A 4,690-nucleotide genomic window follows, 5' to 3' on the forward strand; every position below is an offset into this window, starting at 1 on the left:
TCAGGTGAGAGTGCGTGAGGAGAGTATGACCTATTCATAATACAAACTTTATACTTCGGCATAAATATTTATATTTGACGAAAAATATATGATTAATAAATAAAGTAGAAATCTAACCATTATTTGCAAAGATGTGACTTATTTAACTTTCAGAACCATAACAATACATTTAACACTATTTGGGTAGGTTCCCACGAAAACTTGTTCACTATTTATTATTATTATTACGAATAAATTGAAAAGTATACTTCTTCTATTTGTAGGAATACTTAAAAATCATCACATCAGAATCTTTCGAAAATATGATTCAAACACTATCCGTTAATATTCCTCTGGGGGTTGATAAGAAGAAGAAAGTTTAGGCGAATTTAATATCTTAAAGAATGGTAGGGGCCCAAAGATTTCGAAGAAAGTGAAGAGATTTTTTCGAAGTTTCTTTAATCACTTTCGGATTACCGATATTCCGTCCGAAGTAATCGACCTTACCTTCTTTTGTTTATCTTTTCTACCTTCCAATCTTGAACTTAATTATTTTTTCCTTTAAATATAAAAAGAAACGCTGAGCTACATTAAAGCAGAACGAAACAATGAAAAGTATGAACCTTGCGTGATATAAGTTATTACTTGTTCCTTGTTTTTTAAAATCTAATTTTCGTTTTGATTAAATTTGAAATGTCAGTATTTTCTGGGGAATATTACTGAGTTTTATATCAGAAATCGATTGTTAAATTTGTATGCTTTAAGTTATTTAAACACCTAATTTTGCTTTTGTATTCTAAAATATTTAGTTTAATTTTATTTATTTATTTTATGTAATTTACAACTGTACAAAATAATATGTATATAATAAGTAAACATGTATGTTTCATATACACTTGAAAATCTTGGGAAGGAACCACCCATTGGTGGTTCTTCAAACATTAATTTAAATTAGAAGGTCCCGTGCCCATCTTCTTTTTAGACGCCTCGGAAGATTATCAGGGATTGTTAAGGGTGAAAGATTAAGAATTAATGGGTTAGGATGGTTGAGGAGTTTGGAATTGAAAAGACGCATATCTGTTTTGGGCCAAATCTGCAACGAATGGGATGTTAAGGTCTTTATGAATGAGTTTATTTGTAACGTAATAAGGAGCATCAAGGATTTTACGTAGGATTTTGGATTGTGAGGATTGGATGCGGGAGGAATTTGATGGTTTGGTGGAGCCCCAGAGCTCTATTCCATATGTCCAAATTGACTAAAATATTAAAAAATCAACTATTCAGTATAGTAATAACAAAATAATATTGTTTATAAGAGATAGGACATTGATTTCGATACTGTTGGAGCATGTACAATAGAGATAATTTTAATTTTTTTTTTTATGATTTTGTCAAAGTGATCCGAAAAATTTTTTTTTGCTCATATCTTTATTGAATGCCGAGATATGACATGACAGCATCAAATCGGCCAAAACAAAATACCAGATGGTGATCACCAGGTCCGAGGATCATCATTAAATGAATGTAACAGTATTTTGATAAAAAGACATGTATGCAGGACGGATAGATTTTTTTTAATCGATTCAATTTTTGTATTTTATCTATTTTGAAACTTCCACTTGTTTTTAATTTGTATATGTTCTTGAACAATTCCTCTTACAAATAAAATACATAATTCGATACGCAGGAAGTAGCAAAGATAAAACCATCCCTCAAATATTATATTTGAATTCAAGAAATGTTTTCAAAGACGAGCTGCTGTAATATTTTTGATAATCATTTTTAATATTTTTAAGAGAATCCGGATACTAATTTTTCGAATTAAAATATAATATTTGAGGGACATATCGAATAAATAATCTTTTTACAATTTAAATAGAAATATACGGGCGGTTATTATTTAATTTTAAATTATTTAAATTTATGTAACGTATTTTTTTTTTTCATTGATTTATATTCACTTCATTCAATGATGAATTCAGGCTACGGAAAAAACTGCGGTCCCATGCTACTTTAGTGAGATTGCATTCGGTTCGCTGTAGTTTTTTAGATAAGCTAAAAAGCATTGTACCACAAAACAGAAACCCGCTGATTTACGTATAAATTTGAAACTTTAGTAGCTGCGACAGGATAGTTGTATATGTAAAGATGTTTAGGTTATACTATTTGTTGTTGTATTACGATGTTAAATTTCGTTGGTCATCAACGCCATTTATCTCTGTTGATAATTAATTTTTATCATATATAAATATATTCATATTATAAATATATATAAATACTATATATCTCGTTTGCTGCGATAACCCGTATCTCGAAAATTATAATTAATAATTATAATTAAATAACCATGACAAAAGGCTCATCTCTGAAAGCCTTTATATCCAATTAGAGCCTTCTTCCGTCAACTTAAAAACCGATAAGAACAACTTATCATTAACATATTCACAAATAGTTAATTTATTAAAAAAGTAATTTTCACCTTTTTTTTTTTTTTTTAATAAATTCACATTATTTTTTTTCTCCCCACTTTTGAACGTACTATTTCATCTTAAAACCTTTTCTTACACATTTGTCGTCCCCCACCTATATTACGTTTCCTCTTCATCTTCCGGTACTTCGTTATTCGATAATTCGTTGGTTCATATATATTTTCACTCTTCCTATCACCTTTTGTCATCACCCTCTCACACGCTTTCTTCTTCTAAAATTTTTCTACTTTTTATTTTTTATTTTTACCCTCTCTTAACGGTTTCTTTATAAAAAACACTTAGTCATTGTTGTAACGGCTTTTTTAATTCTGAGTTTGACCACCATTAGCACTGTATCCATTAGGAGCTCGATCTTTCAGCGAACAGGTTCGTTTTTATTCTTTTTTTGTTTTCTTTCCCCTTTCTTTATTTTACTTTTTCCCCTTATTTTCTCCACTTTTATCCATTTTCCTTACCCGCGTTATAAGTTTTGTACACTATACTTATAATTTGCCTCTTTATCATCTATTATTGTTACATATATTTTCTTTTTCTCAATTTTCATTTTCTTTTCATATTTAAATTTTAAATTAATAATAACTAATATGCTCATACTTCTTTGCATTATATAACTTTATTTTTATTTCATTTCCTTAAGTATGTTATTGTACCCACTTTTTTCAATTACCTATGTATACATTTTATTTCCCGCTTCTCTCATCACTTCATTTTATTAATTCTATTTTGTAAAATTATTCATTGTATGTGTAAAATTATTCTGTTTATACTTTCTTTTTATATTTTTCTATACTTACTGTGGTTGTTATCTTGTTTTGTTTTTAGCCCTGAAGAAGGCTAGAAACTCTAGCCGAAACATTGGCACATTAAAATAAGTTAATCATACTTATTTGTGATTTTCATTGACCGCACCCCCAACCATCTTCTCCTCATTTATCATCCACGGTCAACTATCTCTCATAATTATGAACTCGAAAATTATGATTTTCGTGTTTATATGACAAAAATGATGATTGCGATGAACTGGACTTTTACACGTTTATATATTATACACATACTCGTTATAATTGTCTGTGTTTCATGCCGTTTTCAAATTTCCGGCGCTTTTTAAATATTACTCGTTTTAACTATCTTAAAGTCTCCTCTTCCTGTTTTAGAAAATATTTCAAAAGTGATATATGACCGTCGCTTTCTGCTGTCTTAGTGTGAAGCATGACCACTACACAACGGCAATCGATCAAGGGACCTCTCTACAATATCACAAGAGATCATAACACACAAAAAGGGCAATCCTTGTCAAACAGACCCACCGCACTAAGACCCCCAAGGAGAGACGGTCCTATATGACTTTTAAAATATTTGCTTTAAGCGGAAAGGGGAGACTGTATAGTTTAATAGAGCAATATTTAAAATATGCCTGAAATTGGAAAACTAATTACTTATTGTTACTTTATCTATATTATTATTATTTTTCTGCAACTTGTTATTTTACTGAAAATTCCGTTTTGATATATCTATATATTGCATGTAATATCTGTGATAGTATACTACGTGATCTAAAAAAAAAATTATATTCTGATTCTAATGTTATATTCCTATGGGTTATTGTTGTATCAGGGTTTAATCTACAACTATTGAGATTTTATGCAAAATAGATAGTCGTTCCTGAAAGATGTTGCTAATTGCAATATTTTTTTTACGATCCTGACTTTTTGTAGGCGTTTGTTTTACAACAAAGTAGGAATGAGTGAGTCTCGTGGGACCTATTCTCAGCCTAGTCAATGTATGTGTATATATGTATATGTATATATCTCACATCAAAAAACTCATCAATAATAAGCTCGTTGCTACCTGAAACACAATGTGGAACGCTTCGAATAAATCTTCTAGCCTTCATAAATACATTCCACTAATAACATTACATAATAACAAACAGATACATAACACATGATACACATTGCCACAGTTCCTTACAGAACATGGTGACACAAAACATTACTTGAAACGGTTTAATATTATGACGACTGACAATTGTGACCAAAATGGACAAGCGCACAATTTCAGTCACATGCTTTATGATTGTAAACTATATCAGTTATTAGATTGTAAACTATATCACTGTTACATCTCGTAGTAACAGAGAGGTCAGTTAATACGATATGTAATACTGAAACAAGGAAATTGGCCTGAAACATAACACAATCTTTTTACTGAATTCATGACAG

The sequence above is a fragment of the Halyomorpha halys genome, unplaced genomic scaffold (assembly GCF_000696795.3).
Source record: "Halyomorpha halys isolate HHAL.00 unplaced genomic scaffold, Hhal_1.1 Scaffold167.1, whole genome shotgun sequence".
Taxonomy (NCBI): Eukaryota; Metazoa; Arthropoda; class Insecta; order Hemiptera; family Pentatomidae; genus Halyomorpha; species Halyomorpha halys.